Source organism: Silene latifolia, unplaced genomic scaffold, assembly GCF_048544455.1.
Source record: "Silene latifolia isolate original U9 population unplaced genomic scaffold, ASM4854445v1 scaffold_494, whole genome shotgun sequence".
Classification (NCBI taxonomy): Eukaryota; Viridiplantae; Streptophyta; class Magnoliopsida; order Caryophyllales; family Caryophyllaceae; genus Silene; species Silene latifolia.
Window position 1 is genome coordinate 3,141 of NW_027413408.1, and position 27,318 is coordinate 30,458.

Genomic DNA, 27,318 nt, shown 5'->3' on the forward strand with positions numbered 1-27,318 from the left:
CCCGAGAAACTTTCTATGTGATTTAGTAGAATTTTGTTAGGGACCGGAATCGAAAAACCGTGTATTATACACTTCAATTTCGGCCGTCCAGGAAGGTAAATCTTTGGACCTTGTTTCTTTTTTCTCCTGTTTTTCAATCACGCGTCCGAGCTCATTTCAGGAATCAAGTCGTTCGATTTGGGAATCAACTTTGTTCGATTTACCTCATATAATGAGCTTTAACACATTTTTCACGATAATCCGAGTTTCGGCGAATGTTGGTTTGTGGCACACCGGCACCCCCAAATGTCTTCCATTGGTGCTCAAACTTTGCGTGGCCGCTTTACGACCGAGGAACTTTCTACGTGATTTCGTAGAATTTTGTTCCGAGACCCAAAACCGTGTATTATACACTTCAATTTCACCGTCCGGAAGGTCGCATAGGACTCTGTTTCTTTTTCTCCCTGTTTTTTCAATCACGCGTCCGAGCTCATTTCGGGAATCAACCTGTTCGATTTCGATTTCAGCCTCAAATAACGAGCTTTAACACATTTTTCACGATAATCCAAGTTTTGAATCTTTGGTTTGCACACCGGCACCCCAAATGTCTTCCGTTGGTGCTCAAACTTTGCATGGCCGCTTTATCTGACCCGAAGAACTTTCTATGTGATTTCCGTAGAATTTTGTTCCGGGACCGAAAAACCGTGTATTATACACTTCAATTTCAGTCGTTCGGAAGGTCGTAGGACTCTGTTTCTTTTTCTCCACATTTTTTCAATCACGCGTCCGAGCTCATTTCGAGAATCAATCTGTTCGATTTGGCCTCAAATAACGAGCTTTAACACATTTTTCACGATAATCGAGTTTCGGCGAATTTTGGTTTGTGGCACACCGGCACCCCCAAATGTCTTCCATTGGTGCTCAAACTTTGCGTGGCCGCTTTACTCGACCCGAGGAACTTTCTATGTGATTTAGGAGAATTTTGTTCCGGGCCCGGAATCCCGAATAACCAAGTATTATACACTTCAATTTCGGCCGTTCGGAAGGTCGTTTCGGACCTGTTTAATTTTCACTGCTTTTTCAATCACGCGTCCGAGCTCATTTCGAGAAATCAACTGTTCGATTTCAGGAATCAACTTTGTTCGATTTCGGCCTCAAATAACGAGCTTTAACACATTTTTCACGATAATCCGAGTTTGGCGAATCTTTGGTTTTGGCACGCCGGCACCCCCAAATGTCTTGCCGTTGGTGCTCAAACTTTGCGTGACCGCTTTATCGACCGAGGAACTTTCTATGTGATTTCGGAGAATTTTGTTCGGGACCGGAAACTTAGAAAAACCATGTATTATACACTTCAATTTGAGCCGTTGGGAAGGTCGTGCGGACCCCTGTTTCTTTTTCTCCTGTTTTTCAATCACGCGTCCGAGCTCATTTTAGGAATAAACCTCTTTTGATTCCAGGAATCAACTTTGTTCGATTTCGACCTCAAATAACGAGCTTTAACACATTTTTCACGATAATCCGAGTTTCGGCGAATCTTTGGTTTGTGGCAGGCACAGAAGCACCCGAAATGTCTTCCGTTGGTGCTCAAACTTTGTGTGGCCGCTTTATCTGACCCGAGGAACTATCTATGTGTTTTCCGGAGAATTTTGTTCAGGGACTCAGAAATCCCGAAAAACCGTGTATTATATATATAAACACTTCAATTTCAACCGTTCGGAAGGTCGTACCGGACCCTGTTTCTTTTTCTCCCTGTTTTTCAATCGCGCGTGCGGGCTTAATTTAGGAATCAACCTGTTTTGATTCCAGGAATCAACCTGTTTGATTTCAGCCTCAAAAAACGAGCTTTAAAACATTTTTCACGATAATCCGAGTTTCGGCTAATGCTGGTTTGTGGCATACCGTCATCCCCAAATGTCTTCCGTTAGTGTTCAAACTTTGTGTGGCCAATTTATCTGACACGAGAAACTTTCTATGTGATTTCCGTAGATTTTGTTCCGTGACTCCGGAATCCTGAAAAACCGTGTATTATACACTTGATTTAGTTCGGAAGGTAAACTAGGACCCTGTTTCTTTTTCTCCTCGTTTTTCAATCACGCGTCCGAGCTCATTTGGGAATAAAGTCGCATTCGATTTCAGGAATCAACCCATTCGATTTCGATTTGACCTCAAATTATAAGCTTTAACACATTTTCACGATAATCGAGTTTCGGCGAATCTTTGGTTTTTGTGGCACAGGCACCCCAAATTTCTTCCGTTGGTGCTCAAACTTTACGTGGCCGCTTTATCTGAACCTAGAAACTTTCTATGTGATTTAGGAGAATTTTGTTCGGATTAGGAATCTAGAAAAATCGTGTATTATATACATTTCAATTTTCGGTAGCTCGGAAGGTCGTCTAGGACCTGTTTAGTTTTCTCCTGTTTTTCAATCACGCGTCCGAGCTCATTTCAGGAATCAACTTTGTTCGATTTCACCTCAAATAACTTGCATTAACACATTTTCACGATAATCGAGTTTCGGCGAATCTGGTTTGGGCACACCAGCACCCCAAATGTCTTCCATTGGTGCTAAAACTTTGCGTGGCGCTTTAAGACCCGAGGAACTTTCTATGTGATTTCCGGAGAATTTTGTTCCGGGACCGGAATCCCGAAAAACCGTGTATTATACACTTGAATTTCGGTACCGTTCGGAAGGTCGTATCGGACCCTGTTTCTTTTTCACCCTGTTTTTCAATCACGCGACCGAGCTCATTTCAGGACTCAACTTTGTTCGATTTCAGAATCAACTGTTCGATTTGACCTCAAATAATGAGCTTTAACACATTTTCACGATAATCCGAGTTTCGGATAATCTTTGGTTTTGGCACACCGGCACCCCCAAATGTCTTCCGTTGGTGCTCAAACTTTGCGTGGCCGCTTTAAGCGACCCGAGGAACTTTCTATGTGATTTCCGAAGAATTTTGTTCGGGACCGGAATCCCGAAAAAACCGTGAATTATACACTTCAATTTCACCGTTCGGAAGGTCGTAAATGACGGACTGTTTCTTTTTCTCCTATTTTTCAATCACGCATCCGAGCTCATTTCAGGAATCAACTGTTCTATTTAGCCTTAAATAACGAACTTTAACACATTTTTCACGATAATCCGAGTTTCGGCGAATGCAGGTTTGTAGCACACCGGCACCCCCAAATGTCTTCCGTTGGTGCTCAAACTTTGCGTGGCCGCTTTATCTGACCGAGGAACTTTCTATGTGATTTCCGGAGAATTTTGTTCCGGGACCGGAATCCCGAAAAACCGTGTATTATACACTTCAATTTCACCGTTCGGAAGGTAAATCAGGACCTGTTTCTTTCTCACCCCTGTTTTTCAATCACGCGTCCGAGATCATTTCAGAAATCAACCTGTTCGATTTCAGGAATCAACCTGTTCGATTTCAGCCTCAAATAACGAGCTTTATCACATTTTTCACGATAATCCGAGTTTCGGAAATCTTTGGTTTGTGGCACACCGGCACCCCCAAATTTCTTCCGTTGGTGCTCAAACTTTGCGTGGCCGCTTTATCTGACCCGAGGAACTTTCTATGTGATTTCCGGAGTATTTTGTTCCGGGACCCCGGAATCCCCAAAAACCGTGTATTATACACTTCAATTTACTAGTTCGAAAAGTCGTACCGGACCCTCTTTCTTTTCTCCCTGTATTTCAATCACGCGTCCGAGATAATTTCAAGAATCAAGCTGTTCGATTTCAGGAATCAGCCTGTTCGATTTCAGCCTCAAATAATGAGCTTTAACACATTTTTCACGATAATCCGAGTTTCGGCGAATGCTGGTTTGGGCACACCGGCACTCCCAAATGTCTTCCGTTGGTGCTCAAACTTTGCGTGGCCGCTTTAACTGACCCGAGGAACTTTCTATGTGATTTCCGGAGAATTTTGTTCGGGACCCTAGAATCCCGAAAAAAAAAAGTGTATTATATACACTTCAATGTCAGCCGTTCGGAAGGTCGTACCAGACCCTGTTTCTTTTTCTTCGTGTTTTTCATTAACGCGTCTGAGCTCATTTTATGAATCAACCTGTTCGATTTCAGCATCAAATAACGAAATTTAACACATTTTTCACGATAATCCGAGTTTCGGCGAATGCAGGTTTATGGCACACCGGCACCCCCCAATTATCTTCCGTTGGTGCTCAAACTTTGCGTGGCCGCTTTATCTGACCCGAGGAACTTTCTATGTGATTTCCGGAGAATTTTGTTCCGGGACCTCGGAATCCCGAAAAACCGTGTATTATACACTTCAAGTTCAGCCGTTCGGAAGGTCGTACTGGACCCTGTTGCTTTTTATCTCTGTTTTTCAATCACGCATCTGAGCACATTTCAGGAATCAACCTGTTCGATTTCAGGAATCAACCTGTTCGATTTCAGCCTCAAATAACGAGCTTTAACACATTTTTTACGATAATCCGAGTTTAGTGAATCTTTGGTTTTGGCACACCGGCACCCCAAATGTCTTCCGTTGGTGCTCAAACTTTGCGTGGCGCTCTATCTCGACCCGAGGAACTTTCTATATAATTTCCGGAGAATTTTGTTAAAGGGACCACGAATTCAGAAAAACCGTGTATTATACACTTCAATTTGGCCGTTCGAAAGGTCGTCTGGAACCTGTTTCTTTTTCTCCCTCTTTTTCAATCATGCGTCCGAGCTCATTTCAGGAATCAACCTGTTCGATTTCAGTAGTCAACATGTTCGATTTCAGCCTCAAATAACGAGCTTTAAAACATTTTTTACGATAATCTAAGTTTCGGCGAATCTTTGGTTTTGGCACACCGGCACCCCCAAATGTCTTCCGTTGGTGCTCAAACTTTGCATGGCTGCTTTATCTGACGCGAAGAACTTTCTATTTGATTTCCGAAGAATTTTGTTAAAGGGACCGAATCCCGAAAAACCGTGTATTACACTTCAATTTCGGCCGTTCGGAAGGTAAATCTAGGACCCTGTTTCTTTTTCTCCTGTTTTTCAATCACGTGTCGAACTCATTTCAGAATCAACTGTTCGATTTCGTAAATCAACTTTGTTCGATTTGACCTCAAATAACGAGTTTTAACACATTTTCACGATAATCCGAGTTTTGGCGAATCTTTGGTTTGTGGCACACCGGCACCTTCAAATGTCTTCCATTGGTGCTCAAACTTTGCGTGGCCGCTTTTTTCGACCCGAAGAACTTTCTATGTGATTTCCGGAGAATTTTGTTCGGGACAGGAATCCCAAAAACCGTGTATTATACACTTCAATTTTCCGTTCGGAAGGTAAATCGGACTCATTTTCTTTTTCTCCTCGTTTTTTCAATCACGCGTCCGAGCTCATTTCAGAATCAATCTGTTCGATTTCAGCCTCAAATAACGAGCTTTAACACATTTTTCACGATAATCCGAGTTTCGGCGAATGCTTGTTTGTGGCACGCCGGCACCCCCAAATGTCTTTCGTTGGTGCTCAAACTTTGCGTGACCACTTTATTTGTCCTGATGAACTTTCTATGTGATTTAGGAGAATTTTTTTCCGGGACCTCGGATTCGAAAAACCTTGTATTATACACTTCAATTTTACCGTTCGGATGGTCGTACCGGACCCTGTTTCTTTTTCACCCTGTTTTTTAATCACGCGTCCGAGCTCATTTCAGGAATCAACCTGTTCGATTTCAACCTCAAATAACGAGCTTTAACACATTTTCACGATAATCCGAGTTTCGGCGAATCTTTGGTTTTGGCACACCAAGCATCCCCAAATGTCTTCCGTTGGTGCTCAAACTTTGCGTGGCCGCTCTATCTGACCCAAGGAAATTTCTATATAATTTCCGGAGAATTTTGTTCCGGGACCCCGGAATCCCGAAAAACCGTGTATTATACACTTCAATTTCAGCCGTTCGGAAAGTCGTATCGGACCCGGTTTCTTTTTCACCCTGTATTTCAATCACGCTTCCGAGCTCATTTCAGGAATCAACCTGTTCGATTTCAGGAATCAACCTGTTCGATTTCAGCCTCAAATAATGAGCTTTAACACATTTTTCACGATAATCCGAGTTTCGGCGAATGCTGGTTTGGGCACACCGGCACCCCCAAATATCTTTCGTTGGTGATAAAACTTTGCGTGACCGCTTTAACTGACCCGAGGAACTTTCTATGTGATTTCCGGAGAATTTTGTTCCAGGACCCCGGAATCCCGAAAAACCGTGTATTATACACTTGAATTTCAGCCGTTCGGAAGGTCGTATCGGACCCTGTTTCTTTTTCACCCTGTTTTTCAATCACGCGTTCGAGCTCATTTCAGGACTCAACCTGTTCGATTTCAGGAATCAACCTGTTTGATTTCAGCCTCAAATAATGAGCTTTAACACATTTTTCACGATAATCCGAGTTTCGGCGAATGCTGGTTTGGGCACACCGGCACCCCCAAATGTCTTCCGTTGGTGCTCAAACTTTGCGTGGCCCCTTTAACTGACCCGAGGAACTTTCTAGGTGATTTCCGGAGAATTTTGTTCAGGGACCCCGGAATCCCGAAAAACCGTGTATTATATACTTCAATTTCAGCCGTTCGGAAGGTCGTACCGGACTCTGTTTCTTTTTCTCCCTGTTTTTCAATCACGCATCCGAGCTCATTTCAGGAATCAACCTGTTCTATTTCAGCCTCAAATAACGAGCTTTAACACATTTTTCACGATAATCCGAGTTTCGGTGAATGCTGGTTTGTGGCCCACCGGCACCCCCAAATGTCTTCCGTTGGTGCTCAAACTTTGCGTGGCCGCTTTATCGACCCGAGGAACTTTCTATGAGATTTCCGGAGTATTTTGTTCGGGACCCCGAATCCGAAAAACCGTGTATTATACACTTCAATTTCAGCCGTTCGGAAGGTCGTACCGGACCCTGTTTCTTTTACTCCCTGTTTTTCAATCACGCGTCCGAGCTCAATTCAAGAATCATGGTGTTCGATTTCAGGAATCAACCTGTTCGATTTCAGCCTCAAATAATGAGCTTGAACACATTTTTCACGATAATCCGAGTTTCGGCGAATGCTGGTTTGGGCACACCGGCACCCCCAAATATCTTCCGTTGGTGCTCAAACTTTGCGTGGCCTCTTTATCTGACCCGAGGAACTTTCTATGTGATTTCCGGAGTATTTTGTTCCGGGACCCCGATATCCCGAAAAACCGTGTATTATACACTTCAATTTTTGTAGTTCGGAAGGTCGTGCAGGACTCTGTTTCTTTTTCTCCCTGTTTTTCAATCACGCGTCCGAGCTCATTTCAGGAATCAACTGTTCGATTTCAGCCTCAAATAACGAGCTTTAACACATTTTCACGATAATCCGAGTTTTGCGTCTGGTTTGTGGCATACCGGCACCCCCAAATGTCTTCCATTGGTGCTCAAACTTTGCGTGGCCGCTTTATCTGACCCGAGAAACTTTCTATGTGATTTCCGGAGAATTTTGTTTTGGGACCCCGGAATCCCGAAAAACCGTGTATTATACACTTCAATTTCAGCCGTTCGGAAGGTCGTACCGGACCCTGTTTCTTTTTCACCCTGTTTTTCAATCACGCGTCCGAGCTCATTTAAGGAATCAACCTGTTCGATTTCAGCCTCATATAATGAGCTTTAACACATTTTTCACGATAATCCGAGTTTCGGTGAATACTGGTTTGGGCACACCGGCACCCCCAAATGTCTTCCGTTAGTGGTCAAACTTTGCGTGGCCGCTTTAACTGACCCGAGGAACTTTCTATGTGATTTCCGGAGAATTTTGTTCCGGGACCCCAGAATCCCGAAAAACCGTGTATTATATACTTCAATTTCAGCCGTTCGGAAGGTCGTACCGGACTCTGTTTCTTTTTCTCCCTGTTTTTCAATCACGCATCCGAGCTCATTTCAGGAATCAACCTGTTCTATTTCAGCCTCAAATAACGAGCTTTAACACATTTTTCAAGATAATCCGAGTTTCGGTGAATGCTGGTTTGTGGCACACCGGCACCCCCAAATGTCTTCCGTTGGTGCTCAAACTTTGCGTGGCCTCTTTATCTGACACGAGGAACTTTCTATGTGATTTCCGGAGAATTTTGTTCCGGGACCCCGGAATCCCGAAAAACCGTGTATTATATACTTGAATTTCAGCCTTTCGGAAGGTCGTATCGGACCCTGTTTCTTTTTCACCCTGTTTTTCAATCACGCGCTCGAGCTCATTTCAGGAATCAACCTGTTCGATTTCAGGAATCAACCTGTTCGATTTCAGCCTCAAATAATGAGCTTTAACACATTTTTCACGATAATCCGAGTTTCGGCGAATGCTGGTTTGGGCACACCGGCACCCCCAAATGTCTTCCGTTGGTGGTCAAACTTTGCGTGGCCGCTTTAACTGACCCGAGGAACTTTCTATGTGATTTCCGGAGAATTTTGTTCCGGGACCCCGGAATCCCGAAAAACCGTGTATTATACACTTCAATTTCAGCCGTTCGGAATGTCGTACCGGACTCTGTTTCTTTTTCTCCCTGTTTTTCAATCACGTGTCCGAGCTCATTTCAGGAATCAACTGCATTTCGATTTCGACCTCAAATAACGAGCTTTAACACATTTTTCACGATAATCCGAGTTTCGGCGAATCTTTGGTTTTCAGGGCACACCGGCACCCCAAATGTCTTCCGTTGGTGCTCAAACTTTGCGTGACCGCTTTATCTGACCCGAGGAACTTTCTATGTGATTTCCGGAGAATTTTGTTCCGGGTCCCCGGAATCCCGAAAAACCGTGTATTAGACACTTCAATTTCAGCCGTTCGGAAAGTCGTATCGGACCCTGTTTCTTTTTCACCCTGTTTTTCAATCACGCGTCCGAGCTCATTTCAGGAATCAACTTGTTCGATTTCAGCCTCAAATAACGAGCTTTATCACATTTTTCACGATAATCCGAGTTTGGCGAATCTTGGTTTCAGGCACACCGGCACCCCCAAATGTCTTCCGTTGGTGCTCAAACTTTGCGTGGCCGTTTATCTGACCCGAGGAACTTTCTATGTGATTTCCAGAGAATTTTGTTCCGGAATCCCGAAAAACCGTGTATTATACACTTGACTTTGGTAGTTCGGAAGGTCGTATCGGACCTGTTTCTTTTTCACCTGTTTTTCAATCACGCGTCCGAGCTCATTTGAGAATCAACTGTTCGATTTCAGGAATCAACTTTGTTCGATTTGACCTCAAATAATGAGCTTTAACACATTTTCACGATAATCCGAGTTTGGCGAATCTTTGGTTTGGGCACACCGGCACCCCCAAATGTCTTCCGTTGGTGCTCAAACTTTGCGTGGCCGCTTTAATTGACCCGAGGAACTTTCTATGTGATTTAGGAGAATTTTGTTAGGGACCAGGAATCCCGAAAAACCGTGTATTATATACTTCAATTTCAGCCGTTCGGAAGGTCGTCAGGACTCTGTTTCTTTTTCTCCCTTTTTTTCAATCACGCGTCCGAGCTCATTTCGGAATCAACTTTGTTCGATTTCAAACTGAAATAATGAGCTTTAACACATTTGTCACGATAATCCGAGTTTCGGTGAATCTTTGGTTTGTGGCACACCGGCACCCCCAAATGTCTTCCGTTGGTGCTCAAACTTTGCGTGGCCTCTTTATCGACCCGAGGAACTTTCTATGTGATTTAGGAGAATTTTGTTAAAGGGACCCGGAATCCCGAAAACCGTGTATTATACACTTCAATTTCAGCCGTTCGGAAGGTCGTACCGGACCCTGTTTCTTTTTCTCCCCATTTTTCAATCACGCGTCCGAGCTCATTTCAAGAATCATGGTGTTCGATTTCAGTAATCAACCTGTTCGATTTCAGCCTCAAATAATGAGGTTTAACACATTTTTCATGATAATCCGAGTTTCGGCGAATGCTGGTTTGGGCACACCGGCACCCCCAAATGTCTTCCGTTGGTGGTCAAACTTTGCGTGGCCGCTTTAATCGACCCGAGGAACTTTCTATGTGATTTCCAGGAGAATTTTGTTCGGGACCGGAATCCCGAAAAACCGTGAATTATACACTTCAATTTGACCTTTCGGAAGGTCGCACAGGAACTGTTTCTTTTTCTCCTGTTTTTCAATCACGCGTTTGAGTTCATTTCAGAATCAACCTGTTCGATTTCGGAATCAACTGTTCAATTTCACCTCATATAATGAGCTTTAACACATTTTTCACGATAATCCGAGTTTCGGCGAATGCTGGTTTGGGCACACCGGCACCCCCAAATGTCTTCCGTTGGTGGTCAAACTTTGCGTGGCCGCTTTAACTGACCCGAGGAACTTTCTATGTGATTTCCGGAGAATTTTGTTCCGGGGCCCCGGAATCCCGAAAAAAAAGTGTATTATACACTTCAATTTTCCCGTTCGGAAGGTCGTGCGAAACCTGTTTCTTTTTCTCCTGTTTTTCAATCACGCGTCGAGTTCATTTCAGAATCAACTGTTCGATTTCGGGAATCAACCTGTTCGATTTCGACCTCAAATAACGAGCTTTAACACATTTTTCACGATAATCGAATTTCGGCCGAATCTTCGGTTTTTGGGCAAACCGGCACCCCCAAATGTCTTCCGTTGGTGCCCAAACTTCCCGTGACCGCTTTATCTGACCCGAGGAACTTTCTATGTGATTTTTGGAGAAATTTGTTCCGGGTCCCCGGAATCCCGAAAAACCGTGTATTATACACTTCAATTTCAGCCGTTCGGAAGGTCGTATCGGACCCTGTTTCTTTTTCACCCTGTTTTTCAATCACGCGTCCGAGCTCATTTCAGGAATCAACCTGTTCGATTTCAGGAATCAACCTGTTCGATTTCAGGAATCAACCTGTTCGATTTCAACCTCAAATAACGAGCTTTATCACATTTTTCACGATAATCCGAGTTTCGGCGAATGCTGGTTTGTAGCACACCGGCACCCCCAAATGTCTTCCGCTGGTGCTCAAACTTTGCGTGGCCGCTTTATCTGACCCGAGGAACTTTCTATGTGATTTCCGGAGTATTTTGTTCCGGGACCCCGGAATCCCGAAAAACCGTGTATTATACACTTCAATTTCAGCCGTTCGGAAGGTCGTACCGGACCATGTTTCTTCTTCTCCCTGTTTTTCAATCACGCGTCCGAGCTCATTTCAAGAATCTAGGTGTTCGATTTCAGGAATTAACCTGTTCGATTTCAGCCTCAAATAATGAGCTTTAAGACATTTTTCACGATAATCCGAGTTTCGGCGAATGCTGGTTTGGGCACACCGGCACACCCAAATATCTTCCGTTGGTGCTCAAACTTTGCGTGGCCGCTTTAACTGACCCGAGGAACTTTCTATGTGATTTCCGGAGAATTTTGTTCCGGGGCCCCGGAATCCCGAAAAACCGTGTATTATACACTTCAATTTCAGCCGTTCGGAAGGTCGTACCGGACTCTGTTTCTTTTTCTCCCTGTTTTTCAATCACGCGTCCGAGCTCATTTCAGGAATCAATCTGTTCGATTTCAGCCTCAAATAACGAGCTTTAACACATTTTTCACGATAATCCGAGTTTCGGCGAATGCTGGTTTGTGGCATACCGGCACCCCCAAATGTCTTTCATTGGTGCTCAAACTTTGCATGGCCGCTTTATCTGACCCGAGAAACTTTCTATGTGATTTCCGGAGAATTTTGTTTTGGGACCCCGGAATCCCGAAAAACCGTGTATATACACTTCAATTTCAGCCGTTCGGAAGGTCGTATCGGACCTTGTTTCTTTTTCACCCTGTTTTTCAATCACGCGTCCGAGCTCATTTCAGGAATCAACCTGTTCGATTTCAGGAATCAACCTGTTCGATTTCAGCCTCATATAATGAGCTTTAACACATTTTTCACGATAATCCGAGTTTCGGCGAATGCTGGTTTGGGCACACCGGCACCCCCAAATGTCTTCCGTTGGTGGTCAAACTTTGCGTGGCCGCTTTAACTGACCCGAGGAACTTTCTATGTGATTTCCGGAGAATTTTGTTCCGGGACCCCGGAATCCCGAAAAACCGTGTATTATACACTTCAATTTCAGCCGTTCGGATTGTCGTCTGACGGACTGTTTCTTTTTCTCCCTGTTTTTCAATCACGCGTCCGAGCTCATTTCGGAATCAATCATTTCGATTTCACCTCAAATAACGAGCTTTAACACATTTTTCACGATAATCCGAGTTTCAACGAATCTTTTTTGGCACACCGGCACCCCAAATATCTTCCGTTGGTGCTCAAACTTTGCGTGACCGCTTTAACTGACCCAAGGAACTTTCTATGTGAATTCCGGAGAATTTTGTTACGGGACCCCGGTATCCCGAAAAACCATGTATTATACACTTCAATTTCAGCCGTTCGGAAGGTCGTACCGGACTCTGTTTCTTTTTCTCCCTGTTTTTCTGTGACACCCCTCGATGAGGTAACTAAAAGTAACTAGTTAATCGTGGCGGAAACACGAGATTTTTAAAACTTTTAAGACTTCTAACGAAGTCCAACGCGGGGCATTACCAACACGATAAATAAGTTTAGTTAGTTAAGTTTAAGTTTACAACACAAGTCTATTTATTGGGGAAAAGATATCCCACGAATTAACATAAGTTCAAGAGTAGGTGAGTCTATTATGTAATAACTAATAAGGTCCGAGGTAAGAACTCGCTAGCTCACACGGTCTTGCCCACTTAAGCTTCATCACCAACCTGTCATTCATAATAAATATGAAAGCCACAGTCAGTGGGGAGTAACTCAGGGTTCTCCCAGCCACAATATGTCAAAATACAAATAATTAAGAATTTAATTAAATAAACAAGCATGAGAGTAACATACTTACGGTGACGAGAGGATCATGATTAGTATACAAAATGCAATAAGAGTAGTTACGCATAAATGAGAGAAGAATTATTAGATCAAACTGTCACACATCAACCCGACTCACATGTAAGACAATTTACAAAGTATAGACTCAAACAAGACAACCCTCTAGACTCCAACCTCTTGGTAGGACGACGATCATAATACGGTCCTAGTCTAAACCTGGCCAGACTCTCGGGATGGACGACACCCGATTCGACAAACGATACCAAATCGTATCCAAGACTCGAAATATGGTACACCTAACCGTGCCCGAACTCGAGTAACCTCAAGCGGAACCTTGTCACCTAACCGTGACCCCCGGTCCGAAAAGGCGGAAGGAAAAATAGCCCAACTCGGAAACAATGGCACCTAACCGTGACCCAATGTCCGAGGGCAAATAAATAGGGAATGTCGAGTAGTCTCACAATGTAAAACGTCACACTCGGGTCCGAACAAGAACCAATACCATTATGCATGATCATAACATTAATGAGTCTTAAAGTAACCAATTATCAATAGGAAAGAAGATGCATGCATAGCTCAATCATTATTAGAAGTCGCAAGTGAAATAGAACAAACAGGGGACTCCCAGTAGTGGTGTGTACCGGCCGCCAAGGCCACCCGGGACAACATGCCAAAATCGAAATTTAATAAAACTTACAGTGCACTCCCAATGGTCAAGAGACCGAGCGCCGATCACCCTACTGGGACTACAGCCAAATTTCAAAAACTCATAAAAACCTTTAGTGCACTCCCAGCCGGTCACCCGGCTGCCGGTCACCCGGCTGGGAATACAGCCAACTTTCCAAAAACACAAAAAAAAGCCTTCAGTGTACTCCCAGCCGGTCACCCGGCCGCCGGTCACCCGGCTGGGAATACAGCCAAAACTCAAAATCACCTAAAATACTCAGTGTACTCCCAGCCGGTCAGTAGACCGGCCGCCGGTCACCCGGCTGGGACTACAGCCTTTCTAAAATATGCTCAAAACTTACAGGAAACTCCCAGCCGGTCAGTAGACCGGCCGCCGGTCACCCGGCTGGGACTACAAACATACGGGTTCAATGCATAACACTTCCAAACCATTTGAAACCAACAAAAATCGTTTCCCATCAATTGTTTACGTATCCTAGCATGATTCTAACTCGGAAAAACAACATATTTGAGCATGTGAATGGGTAATTTCGGATTCAAGAGATGTAGCATGAGATTTTCATCCAAACATGTGAGAATTGCAAACAAGCATGATATTCAACATCCAAATTAGCACCAATCATGAAAGATACAACTTTTAACATTCATATGAGATTATAACTACATAAAACCACACAATTCTAACATAAAAGTCGAGTAACCCATCACCGTTACCTTTTTGCACTTCAATCTTCTAAAGACTCGTCAATGATGTAGCTATCCTCCTCCGGGTTGTCCAAGTTCTCCCCTAAACACAAAAATAAAGATATTAAGTCAAGAATTCACATCCTTGAAAGATGATAATTTCGAAATAGAGAGAAAGATGACAACTTTCTTACTTAGAAAGAAAGGAAATGAGAAAAGGAAGAGAATGGCGCGAAAAGGAACGAGATTGGTGAAGAATTGAGTGAGATATGGTGGTTTTAGGGTTAGTAAGGGAAGGTTCAACAATGGTGGGGTGGTTGTTGGGAAATTTCAGAAATTACAAGTGAGGGAGATGAAGTTGTGAGGGTTTAGTTGAGGTTTTGTGTAGAGAAAAGAGGGGGAAAAAGGCCCATGAGTCAAGTTAAGCCCAATAACTCAAAATGAGTCGGTATCCACTAGAATTTTCGTCCCAAGTCTACTATAACTCGAGACGGAGAATAATATTATTAAAAATCTACACTATTATTACCGTTACGATATTTTATGAAAATAAGCTTTAAATAATAATTATTTAATAAAAATTACTTAAAAGTTTATTTAAAATATAAGGAAAGTGCGGGGTGTTACAATCATCCCACCTTTTTAAAAAGTTTCGCCCTCGAAACTTGAAACGAAAAGGCATTACCTTAAGAAAACAAACTAGGGTACTTGACACGCATGGAAGCCTCCGGCTCCCAAGTCTCTTCTTCTACATCACCACACTTCCACAAAACCTTCACCAAGGGCACCACTTTGCTCCTTAGCTTCTTCTCCTTCTTATCCAAAATCTTAATCGGTCTCTCCTCGAAGGAAAGACTAGGCTCAAGCTCGGGAATCTCATTTTGCAACACATGACTAGGGTCGCTAATGTATTTCCTAAGTTGAGAAACATGAAAGACATCATGAACTTTACCCAAACTCGGGGGCAAATCCAACTTATAAGCCACGGCACCAATCCTCTTTATCACTTCATAAGGTCCAATGTACTTTGGACTCAACTTCCCTTTGACTCCAAATCTCTTTACTCCTTTCATCGGGGACACTTTCAAGAACACTTTATCTCCAACTTCAAATTCCAAGGGTCGACGGCGAACATCGGCATAGGATTTCTGGCGATCTTGGGCGGCTTTCATTCTTTCACGGATGAGCTTCACTTGATCAATCGTCTCGGCTAACTTGTCGGGTCCTAGATCACGGACATCACTTGCTTGGTCCCAACAAATTGGACTACGGCATTTCCTTCCATAAAGGGCTTCATAAGGGGCCATCTTGATAGAAGCATGATAACTATTGTTGTAAGAAAATTCCACCAAAGGTAAGCTCTTCTCCCAACTAGAATGAAAATCAAGGGCACAAGCACGCAACAAGTCTTCTAGAGTTTGAATTGTCCTCTCGGATTGTCCATCGATAGCGGCATGAAAAGCGGTACTCATCAACAACTTACTACCCATAGCATCTTGCAAAGTTTTCCAAAATCTTGAACAAAACCTCGGGTCACGATCCGAAACGATCTCCTTAGGAACACCATGGTAACGAACGATCTCTTCAACATAAGCACTAGCAAGACGGTCTAAACTCCAAGTCTCTTTGATAGGAATGAACCTAGCACACTTGGTCAACCTATCCACAACAACCTATACGGCATCCTTTCCACCAACGGTCTTAGGCAAAGCCATCACAAAATCCATGGAAATGGACTCCCACTTCCATAAAGGAACCTCCAATGGTTGTAGCAAACCATAGGGTCTCTTATGCTCGATCTTCACTTGTTGACAAGTAAGACACCTTCCAACATATGACACAATGTCATTCTTCATGTTAGGCCACCAAAACTGAAGCTTCAAATCTTTATACATCTTGTCTCCTCCGGGGTGAATCGAATAAGGGGATAGATGAGCTTCATCTAGAACTCTCTTCCTCAAGTCAACGGCATCGGGCACATACATGCGTCCTCGGTAACGGAGGTAACCTCTAGCATCAATCTCACAATCCTTCGCTTTCCCTTCAAGAAGCTTGGCTTGAAAACTTTTAAAGGTAGCATCGTCCACAAGGCTATCTAGAATCTCACGGTGAAGAACGGGCTCGGCAACCATAGCACCAAGATAATCAAAACCACTCTCTACAAGTTGCATACCTAACTTACGAAACTCGGCACAAAGGTCATCGGGGAGCACACGAATAGCACTCAAGGAATGAGTAGACTTCCTACTAAGGGCATCGGCAACCACATTTGCCTTTCCTTCATGATACAACAACTCCATGTCGTAATCATTCACCAATTCCAACCATCGTCGTTGTCTCATATTCAAATCCTTTTGGGTGAAGATGTACCTCAAACTCTTATGGTCGGTGTAGATACGGCAATGGACTCCAATGAGGTAGTGTCTCCACATCTTCAAAGCATGAACGATGGCGGCTAATTCCAAATCATGAGTGGGATAGTTCACCTCATGAACTCTCAATTGTCGCGAAGCATAGGCAACAACTCTTCTATTTTGCATGAGAACACAACCCAAACCCATCTTAGAAGCATCACAAAACACATCAAAGTCAACTCCATCCTCGGGCAAGGTCAACACGGGGGCGGTAGTCAACCTCTTCTTCAACTCTTGGAATGCACTTTCACAAGCTTCGGTCCACACAAACTTGGTCTCCTTCTTCAAAAGTTGAGTCATCGGTCTAGCAAGCTTGGAAAAATCTTTCACAAAGCGACGGTAGTAACCCGCCAAACCCAAGAAACTACGGATTTCACCAACATCGGTTGGACTCTTCCACTCGATCACGGCTTCAATCTTCGAAGGGTCCACCATGACACCATCCTTAGATATTACATGGCCTAGAAAAGACACCTTAGACAACCAAAATTCACACTTTGAGAATTTGGCAAACCACTTTTGACGACGGAGGATTCCCAAAATGATACGGAGGTGATCGGCATGCTCTTCTTCGGACTTGGAATAGATGAGGATATCGTCGATGAAGACCACAACACACTTGTCTAAGAACTCACTAAAGGTCCGGTTCATTTGGTCCATGAAGATAGAAGGGGCATTGGTTAAACCAAAGGGCATCACCTTAAACTCGAAATGTCCATATCTCGTGCTAAAGGCGGTCTTGGGGATATCGGACTCACGAACGGGAATTTGGTGATAACCGGATCTCAAATCAATCTTGGAGAAAGTAGAAGCACCTTTGAGTTGATCAAACAAATCTTCAATCCTTGGTAGAGGATACTTGTTCTTGATGGTAACACGGTTAAGCTCACGGTAGTCAATGCAAAGTCTCATGGATCCATCTTTCTTCTTCACAAAGAGAACAGGAGCACCCCAAGGCGAGGCACTAGGTCTAATGAATCCTTTCTCAATCATCTCATCAAGTTGCTTTCTCAACTCCTTCAACTCGGTTGGCGCCATACGGTACGGGGCTTTAGCAGTCGGACCGGTTCCGGGTACAAGGTCGATGGAAAACTCAACATCACGCTCGGGAGGAATCCCGGGCAATTCTTCGGGAAAGACATCGGCGAACTCACAAACCACGGGCACTTCTTCGATCTTTGGTAAGGAAGGGGAGGTAGAAGTCACCACACAAAGAAAGATTTGGTAACCTTTCCTCCTCATACTCATCAACTTCAAAGCGGAAATCAACTTCACACCTTCTTGGGAACGGACTCCTCTATAGGACACACGAGTGCCTAACGGACTCTTGAGGCGAATCTTTTGGTCTCTACACTCGAATCTTGCATCATACTTTGACAACCAATCCATACCCAAAATTACATCGAATTCCTCAAGGGGAAAACGAAGTAGGTTAGCGGGGAACAAGGTTCCCGAAATAGAGATAGGAATGTCGGAGAAAGTGAGGGAACAAGAGAACATTTCTCCGGAAGGTAAGGATATAGAAGTTTCCTCACTAGGAATTGGTTCAATGGCTAGCTTTTTCGAGAACTTGGAAGATATAAAAGATAAAGATGCGCCGGTATCAAATAAAATGAGGCAAGGTTGATCAAAAATTGAGAACATACCCGTAATGATATCGGGATGAGCGGCGGCTTCGGCTCGACTCATGACAAAGATAGTTCCTCTTGGCCTAGCATTTGGAGTAGGAGCATTCTTCTTCTCGGGGCAATCGGCAACACGATGTCCGGGATTCTTACAATGAAAGCAAGTCAAGGGCTTGCCATAACAACCAACTCCGGGGTGTAGAGCTTGTCTACAATGGTAGCACTTACGGTCCTTCTCAAGTTCATTAGTTGGTGATGGAACTTGTCCTCTAGGTTCTTGGACTCTGGGTCCTTGTCCTCCATGGTCTTGCATCCTTGGCACAAACCTTCTCTTGTTGGCATAGTTTGGAGTAGAAGGCACAAATGGTCTCTTGCCATGAAAGTTAGAACGATAAGAATGAGAAGAGGAGTGGATTTTGGAATCTTCTTCAATGGCCTTCAAAGAGCTTTCGGCCCAAATGGCATCATCATAGACTTCCACAAAAGTAGTTGAGCTTCTTCTCACCATGCTTTCCACCTTAGGATTCAACTTGTTCTTGTAGAAGTAGACACGATCCTCTTCATCTTTCACGAACTTGGAGGCATAATGAGCAAGTTCATTAAACTTGTCGGTGTAGGCTTGAATTGATAGCTTCCCTTGTTTGAAGTCCATGAATTCCTTCAATCTTTGTTGCTTGAGCTCCTTAGGGTAGAAGCGGGTCTCCACAAGTGACTTGAAGCGGTTCCAATCAAAGTTGGGGTCTTGAGTAGCGGTAGGACCGGTCAAAGTCCACCACCTATCGGCCTCCTTCACAAGAAAGTGAGATGCTAACCTCACCTTGTCCTCCTCTCGGGCATCAAAGAGAGAGAAGTTCTTCTCCATATCACGAAACCACTCCGAGAGAGCAACGGGATCCACTTCACCACCATAGGTCTTAGCCTTGTTCCTTGCTAGTTGACTTGCAATCCAAGCATAACTTCCTTGACGGTTAGCTTCGGGTGCAAGGGGAGCGGGTTGAGCATTTTGTTGATTAGCAAGTACTTGAGTGAGGGCTTGCATGATAGCATTTTCCACTTGGGTTGGTCGTGCCATCTTGCACAAGAGCAAACAAGTTAGAACCTAACACAAAACATACACAAAAAGGCTACCAACTTAGGTCCTTAATTCTACCCATCTCTCATTCATTATTCAAGGTCAAGTGAGAATTTTAAGTTGGGGTACACGTGTGTGCGTCGGGAGCAATATATGCTCTGATACCAACTGTGACACCCCTCGATGAGGTAACTAAAAGTAACTAGTAAATCGTGGCGGAAACACGAGATTTTTAAAACTTTTAAGACTTCTAACGAAGTCCAACGCGGGGCATCACCAACACGATAAATAAGTTTAGTTAGTTAAGTTTAAGTTTACAACACAAGTCTATTTATTGGGGAAAAGATATCCCACGAATTAACATAAGTTCAAGAGTAGGTGAGTCTATTATGTAATAACTAATAAGGTCCGAGGTAAGAACTCGCTAGCTCACACGGTCTTGCCCACTTAAGCTTCATCACCAACCTGTCATTCATAATAAATATGAAAGCCACAGTCAGTGGGGAGTAACTCAGGGTTCTCCCAGCCACAATATGTCAAAATACAAATAATTAAGAATTTAATTAAATAAACAAGCATGAGAGTAACATACTTACGGTGACGAGAGGATCATGATTAGTATACAAAATGCAATAAGAGTAGTTACGCATAAATGAGAGAAGAATTATTAGATCAAACTGTCACACATCAACCCGACTCACATGTAAGACAATTTACAAAGTATAGACTCAAACAAGACAACCCTCTAGACTCCAACCTCTTGGTAGGACGACGATCATAATACGGTCCTAGTCTAAACCTGGCGGACTCTCGGGATGGACGACACCCGATTCGACAAACGATACCAAATCGTATCCAAGACTCGAAATATGGTACACCTAACCGTGCCCGAACTCGAGTAACCTCAAGCGGAACCTTGTCACCTAACCGTGACCCCCGGTCCGAAAAGGCGGAAGGAAAAATAGCCCAACTCGGAAACAATGGCACCTAACCGTGACCCAATGTCCGAGGGCAAATAAATAGGGAATGTCGAGTAGTCTCACAATGTAAAACGTCACACTCGGGTCCGAACAAGAACCAATACCATTATGCATGATCATAACATTAATGAGTCTTAAAGTAACCAATTATCAATAGGAAAGAAGATGCATGCATAGCTCAATCATTATTAGAAGTCGCAAGTGAAATAGAACAAACAGGGGACTCCCGGTAGGGTGGTGTACCTGCCGGCCAAGCCATTTGGGACAACATGCCAAAATCGAAATTTAATAAAACTTACAGTGCACTCCCGGCCGGTCAAGAGACCGACCGCCATCAGGTGGGACTATACCAAATTTCAAAAACTCATAAAAACCTTTAGTGCACTCCCGTAGGTCACCCATTGCTGGTCACCCTACTGGGAATACGACCAACTTTCCAAAAAACAAAAAAAAAAAGCCTTGATGTACTCCCGCCCGGTCACCCGGTCACCCGCCCGGTCACCCCGGTCACTGAATGGGAATGACCAAAACTTAAATCACCTAAAATACTCGGTGTACTCCCAATGGTCAAGAGACCGGCCGCCGATCACCCGGTGGGACTACTGACCTTTCTAAAATATGCTCAAAACTTACAGAGACTCCCAGTAGGTCAAGAGCCGGCCGCCGGTCACCCTACTGGGACTACAAACATACGGGTTCAATGCATAACACTTCCAAACCATTTGAAACCAACAAAAATCGTTTCCCATCAATTGTTTACGTATCCTAGCATGATTCTAACTCGGAAAAACAACATATTTGAGCATGTGAAAGGGTAATTTCGGATTCAAGAGATGTAGCATGAGATTTTCATCCAAACATGTGAGAATTGCAAACAAGCATGATATTCAACATCCAAATTAGCACCAATCATGAAGGATACAACTTTTAACATTCATATGAGATTATAACTACATAAAACCACACAATTCTAACATAAAAGTCGAGTAACCCATCACCGTTACCTTTTTGCACTTCAATCTTCTAAAGACTCGTCAATGATGTAGCTATCCTCCTCCGGGTTGTCCAAGTTCTCCCTAAACACAAAAATAAAGATATTAAGTCAAGAATTCACATCCTTGAAAGATGATAATTTCGAAATAGAGAGAAAGATGACAACTTTCTTACTTAGAAAGAAAGGAAATGAGAAAAGGAAGAGAATGGGGCGAAAAGGAACGAGATTGGTGAAGAATTGAGTGAGATATGGTGGTTTTAGGGTTAGTAAGGGAAGGTTCAACAATGGTGGGGTGGTTGTTGGGAAATTTCAGAAATTACAAGTGAGGGAGATGAAGTTGTGAGGGTTTAGTTGAGGTTTTGTGTAGAGAAAAGAGGGGGAAAAAGGCCCATGAGTCAAGTTAAGCCCAATAACTCAAAATGAGTCGGTATCCACTAGAATTTTCGTCCCAAGTCTACTATAACTCGAGACGGAGAATAATATTATTAAAAATCTACACTATTATTACCGTTACGATATTTTATGAAAATAAGCTTTAAATAATAATTATTTAATAAAAATTACTTAAAAGTTTATTTAAAATATAAGGAAAGTGCGGGGTGTTACAATCATCCCACCTTTTTAAAAAGTTTCGCCCTCGAAACTTGAAACGAAAAGGCATTACCTTAAGAAAACAAACTAGGGTACTTGACACGCATGGAAGCCTCCGGCTCCCAAGTCTCTTCTTCTACATCACCACACTTCCACAAAACCTTCACCAAGGGCACCACTTTGCTCCTTAGCTTCTTCTCCTTCTTATCCAAAATCTTAATCGGTCTCTCCTCGAAGGAAAGACTAGGCTCAAGCTCGGGAATCTCATTTTGCAACACATGACTAGGGTCGCTAATGTATTTCCTAAGTTGAGAAACATGAAAGACATCATGAACTTTACCCAAACTCGGGGGCAAATCCAACTTATAAGCCACGGCACCAATCCTCTTTATCACTTCATAAGGTCCAATGTACTTTGGACTCAACTTCCCTTTGACTCCAAATCTCTTTACTCCTTTCATCGGGGACACTTTCAAGAACACTTTATCTCCAACTTCAAATTCCAAGGGTCGACGGCGAACATCGGCATAGGATTTCTGGCGATCTTGGGCGGCTTTCATTCTTTCACGGATGAGCTTCACTTGATCAATCGTCTCGGCTAACTTGTCGGGTCCTAGATCACGGACATCACTTGCTTGGTCCCAACAAATTGGACTACGGCATTTCCTTCCATAAAGGGCTTCATAAGGGGCCATCTTGACAGAAGCATGATAACTATTGTTGTAAGAAAATTCCACCAAAGGTAAGCTCTTCTCCCAACTAGAATGAAAATCAAGGGCACAAGCACGCAACAAGTCTTCTAGAGTTTGAATTGTCCTCTCGGATTGTCCATCTGTAGCGGCATGAAAAGCGGTACTCATCAACAACTTACTACCCATAGCATCTTGCAAAGTTTTCCAAAATCTTGAACAAAACCTCGGGTCACGATCCGAAACGATCTCCTTAGGAACACCATGGTAACGAACGATCTCTTCAACATAAGCACTAGCAAGACGGTCTAAACTCCAAGTCTCTTTGATAGGAATGAACCTAGCACACTTGGTCAACCTATCCACAACAACCCATACGGCATCCTTTCCACCAACGGTCTTAGGCAAAGCCATCACAAAATCCATGGAAATGGACTCCCACTTCCATAAAGGAACCTCCAATGGTTGTAGCAAACCACCGGGTCTCTTATGCTCGATCTTCACTTGTTGACAAGTAAGACACCTTCCAACATATGACACAATGTCATTCTTCATGTTAGGCCACCAAAACTGAAGCTTCAAATCTTTATACATCTTGTCTCCTCAGGGGTGAATCGAATAAGGCGATAGATGAGCTTCATCTAGAACTCTCTTCCTCAAGTCAACGGCATCGGGCACATACATGCGTCCTCGGTAACGGAGGTAACCTCTAGCATCAATCTCACAATCCTTCGCTTTCCCTTCAAGAAGCTTGGCTTGAAAACTTTTAAAGGTAGCATCGTCCACAAGGCTATCTAGAATCTCACGGTGAAGAACGGGCTCGGCAACCATAGCACCAAGATAATCAAAACCACTCTCTACAAGTTGCATACCTAACTTACGAAACTCGGCACAAAGGTCATCGGGGAGCACACGAATAGCACTCAAGGAATGAGTAGACTTCCTACTAAGGGCATCGGCAACCACATTTGCCTTTCCTTCATGATACAACAACTCCATGTCGTAATCATTCACCAATTCCAACCATCGTCGTTGTCTCATATTCAAATCCTTTTGGGTGAAGATGTACCTCAAACTCTTATGGTCGGTGTAGATACGGCAATGGACTCCAATGAGGTAGTGTCTCCACATCTTCAAAGCATGAACGATGGCGGCTAATTCCAAATCATGAGTGGGATAGTTCACCTCATGAACTCTCAATTGTCGCGAAGCATAGGCAACAACTCTTCTATTTTGCATGAGAACACAACCCAAACCCATCTTAGAAGCATCACAAAACACATCAAAGTCAACTCCATCCTCGGGCAAGGTCAACACGGGGGCGGTAGTCAACCTCTTCTTCAACTCTTGGAATGCACTTTCACAAGCTTCGGTCCACACAAACTTGGTCTCCTTCTTCAAAAGTTGAGTCATCGGTCTAGCAAGCTTGGAAAAATCTTTCACAAAGCGACGGTAGTAACCCGCCAAACCCAAGAAACTACGGATTTCACCAACATCGGTTGGACTCTTCCACTCGATCACGGCTTCAATCTTCGAAGGGTCCACCATGACACCATCCTTAGATATTACATGGCCTAGAAAAGACACCTTAGACAACCAAAATTCACACTTTGAGAATTTGGCAAACCACTTTTGACGACGGAGGATTCCCAAAATGATACGGAGGTGATCGGCATGCTCTTCTTCGGACTTGGAATAGATGAGGATATCGTCGATGAAGACCACAACACACTTGTCTAAGAACTCACTAAAGGTCCGGTTCATTTGGTCCATGAAGATAGAAGGGGCATTGGTTAAACCAAAGGGCATCACCTTAAACTCGAAATGTCCATATCTCGTGCTAAAGGCGGTCTTGGGGATATCGGACTCACGAACGGGAATTTGGTGATAACCGGATCTCAAATCAATCTTGGAGAAAGTAGAAGCACCTTTGAGTTGATCAAACAAATCTTCAATCCTTGGTAGAGGATACTTGTTCTTGATGGTAACACGGTTAAGCTCACGGTAGTCAATGCTGGTTTGGGCACACCGGCACCCCCAAATATCTTCCGTTGGTGCTCAAACTTTGCGTGGCCGCTTTAACTGACCCGAGGAACTTTCTATGTGATTTCCGGAGAATTTTGTTCCGGGACCCCGGAATCCCGAAAAACCGTGTATTATACACTTCAATTTCAGCCGTTCGGAAGGTCGTACCGGACTCTGTTTCTTTTTCTCCCTGTTTTTCAATCACGCGTCCGAGCTCATTTCAGGAACCAATCTGTTTGATTTCAGCCTCAAATAACGAGCTTTAACACATTTTTCACGATAATCCGAGTTTTGCGATGGTCAGGTTTGTGGCACACCTAAGCACCCCCAAATGTCTTCCATTGGTGCTCAAACGTTGTGTGGCCGCTTTATCGACCGAGGTACTTTCTATGTGATTTCGGAGAATTTTGTTTTGGGACCGGAATCCCGAAAACCGAGTATTATCTACACTTCAATTTCAGCCGTTCGGAAGGTCGTATCGGACCTTGTTTCTTTTTCACCCTGTTTTTCAATCACGCGTCCGAGCTCATTTCAGGAATCAACCTGTTCGATTTCAGGAATCAACCTGTTCGATTTCAGTCTCTTATAATGAGCTTTAACACATTTTTCACGACAATCCGAGTTTCGGCGAATACTGGTTTGGGCACACCGGCACCCCCAAATGTCTTCCGTTGGTGGTCAAACTTTGCGTGGCCGCTTTAACTGACCCGAGGAACTTTCTATGTGATTTCCGGAGAATTTAGTTCGGGACCGAATCTAAAAAACCGTGTATTATACACTTCAATTTCACCGTTCGGATTGTCGTACGGACTCTGTTTCTTTTTCTCCTGTTTTTCAATCACGCGTCCGAGCTCATTTCAGGAATCAATGCATTCGATTTGACCTCAAATAACGAGCTTTAACACATTTTTCACGATAATCCGAGTTTTAATGAATCTTTGGTTTTCAGGCACACCGGCACCCCAAATGTCTTCCGTTGGTGCTCAAACTTTGCGTGACCGCTTTATCTGACCCGAGGAACTTTCTATGTGATTTCGGGAGAATTTTGTTCCGGGTCCCCGGAATCCCGAAAAACCGTGTATTATACACTTTCAACTGTAGTTCGGAAAGTCGTATCGGACCCTGTTTCTTTTTCACCCTGTTTTTCAATCACGCGTCCGAGCTCATTTCAGGAATCAACCTGTTCGATTTCAGGAATCAACCTGTTCGATTTCAACCTCAAATAACGAGCTTTATCACATTTTTCACGATAATCCGAGTTTCGGCGAATGTTGGTTTGTGGCACACCGGCACCCCCAAATGTCTTCCGTTGGTGCTCAAACTTTGCGTGGCCGCTTTATCTGACCCGAGAAACTTTCTATGTGATTTCCGGAGTATTTTGTTCCGGGACCCCGGAATCCCGAAAAACCGTGTATTATACACTTCAATTTCAGCCGTACGGAAGGTCGTACCGGACCCTGTTTCTTCTTCTCCCTGTTTTTCAATCACGCGTCCGAGCTCATTTCATGAATCAACCTGTTCGATTTCAGGAATCAACCTGTTCGATTTCAGCCTCAAATAATGAGCTTTAACACATTTTTCACGATACTCCGAGTTTCGGCGAATACTGGTTTGGGCACACCGGCACCCCTAAATGTCTTCCGTTGGTGATCAAACTTTGCGTGGCCGCTTTAACTGACCCAAGGAATTTTCTATGTGATTTCCGGAGAATTTTGTTCCGGGACCCTGGAATCCCGAAAAACCGTGTATTATACACTTCAATTTCAGCCGTTCGGAAGGTCGTACCGGACTCTATTTCTTTTTCTCCCTGTTTTTCAATCACGCGTCCGAGCTTATTTCAGGAATCAATCTGTTCGATTTCAGCCTCAAATAACGAGCTTTAACACATTTTTCACGATAATCCGAGTTTCGGCGAATGCTGGTTTGTAGCACACCGGCACCCACGAATGTCTTCCATTGGTGCTCAAACTTTGCGTGGCCGCTTTATCTGACCCGAGGAACTTTCTATGTGATTTCCGAAGAATTTTGTTCCGGGACCCCGGAATCCCGAAAGACCGTGTATTATACACTTGAATTTCAGCCGTTCGGAAGGTCGTATCGGACCCTGTTTCTTTTTCACCCTGTTTTTCAATCACGCGTCCGAGCTCATTTCAGGAATCAACTTGTTCGATTTCAGGAATCAACCTGTTCGATTTCAGCCTCAAATAATGAGCTTTAACACATTTTTCACGATAATCCGAGTTTCGGCGAATCTTTGGTTTGGGCACACCGGCACCCCCAAATGTCTTCCGTTGGTGCTCAAACTTTGCGTGGCCGCTTTAATCTGACCCGATGAACTTTCTATGTGATTTAGGAGAATTTTGTTCTGGGACCCCGGAATCCGAAAAACCGTGTATTATATACTTCAATTTTCACGTTCGGAAGGTCGTGCCGGACTCTGTTTCTTTTTCTCCTGTTTTTCAATCACGCGTCCGAGCTCATTTCTGGAATCAACCTGTTCGATTTGACCTGAAATAATGAGCTTTAACACATTTGTCACGATAATCCGAGTTTCGGTGAATCTTTGGTTTGTGGCACACCGGCACCCCCAAATGTCTTCCGTTGGTGCTCAAACTTTGCGTGGCCTCTTTATCGACCCGAGGACTTTCTATGTGATTTAGGAGTATTTTGTTCCGGGACCCGGAATCCCGAAAAACCTTGTATTATACACTTCAATTTCGTAGTTCGGAAGGTC

At 43.7% G+C, this 27,318-nt stretch overlaps 2 long non-coding RNA genes across 2 annotated transcripts; both read right to left on the minus strand.

Moving 5' to 3' along the window:
• Nucleotides 1-12,542: 12,542 nt before the first annotated feature.
• LOC141639642 (uncharacterized) lies at nucleotides 12,543-14,297 on the minus strand. Its single transcript, XR_012542613.1, has 2 exons — nucleotides 14,225-14,297; nucleotides 12,543-12,705 (listed from the first exon to the last, which is right to left on the minus strand). It is a non-coding gene; the product is annotated as an uncharacterized LOC141639642 (long non-coding RNA).
• Nucleotides 14,298-19,607: 5,310 nt separating this feature from the next.
• On the minus strand, nucleotides 19,608-21,362 carry LOC141639641 (uncharacterized). Its single transcript, XR_012542612.1, has 2 exons — nucleotides 21,290-21,362; nucleotides 19,608-19,770 (listed from the first exon to the last, which is right to left on the minus strand). It is a non-coding gene; the product is annotated as an uncharacterized LOC141639641 (long non-coding RNA).
• Between the last annotated feature and the right edge of the window lie 5,956 nt (nucleotides 21,363-27,318).